General features: G+C 37.2%; 1 pseudogene; it reads right to left on the reverse strand.

The window, feature by feature from the left end:
- Window positions 1–666, reverse strand: part of LOC116687044 (vomeronasal type-2 receptor 1-like) — a 75,576-nt pseudogene that overhangs the window by 73,343 nt on the left and 1,567 nt on the right.

Genomic DNA, 666 nt, shown 5'->3' on the forward strand with positions numbered 1-666 from the left:
TCCTGGCAGCAGCTCCGTGCTGTTGTTTATCTCCGCAATGGCGAAGATCATTGCGCGGGAAAAGCGCAGTTCACGGGGTTTAACACTGCGTACAGACACTCATGTCACTGTTTGAATTCAGACAAGGACAATTCACACTTTTAATAGAAATATATAATGAAGGGGAACTGAAAGTCATAGCTATTGACAATGATGTATAAAGTTTACTCAACAGTATGCAATCGAAGAGTTGGAACACCAAAAACACAGGATTACATGCAGTATCTGTCAATAATTCATAAGTGTCTCAAAGCACAGATAATTATTTGTCAACTAAAATTTTTATTTATTTTTAGATCTCTTGAATATTTTTGGCCATAAATCAAAAAATCTTTCAGTTAATAAACATAATGCTTGATACAGTCAAGCTAATAAATTTGGCTAAATACTGAATTTGCATTCTATGTGAAATACTATGCATCTTTTTACGTTTTCAGTACAACACAAACTGCAACACAATTGTAAGCACATCATACACATCAAAACCTTTCTATCCCCACACAGAGTAACATCCTCTCATCCCCCACTTCTCCTTCTTACTAACCTTCCTGTGCACCTTAGTGGCTCAGGCATGGTGGTGTAGTTATGCTTCACTGTGTGCATGTAGTGGTGTATGGAGAAAACACC

Source organism: Etheostoma spectabile, chromosome 3 (genome assembly GCF_008692095.1).
Source record: "Etheostoma spectabile isolate EspeVRDwgs_2016 chromosome 3, UIUC_Espe_1.0, whole genome shotgun sequence".
NCBI classification, from domain to species: domain Eukaryota; kingdom Metazoa; phylum Chordata; class Actinopteri; order Perciformes; family Percidae; genus Etheostoma; species Etheostoma spectabile.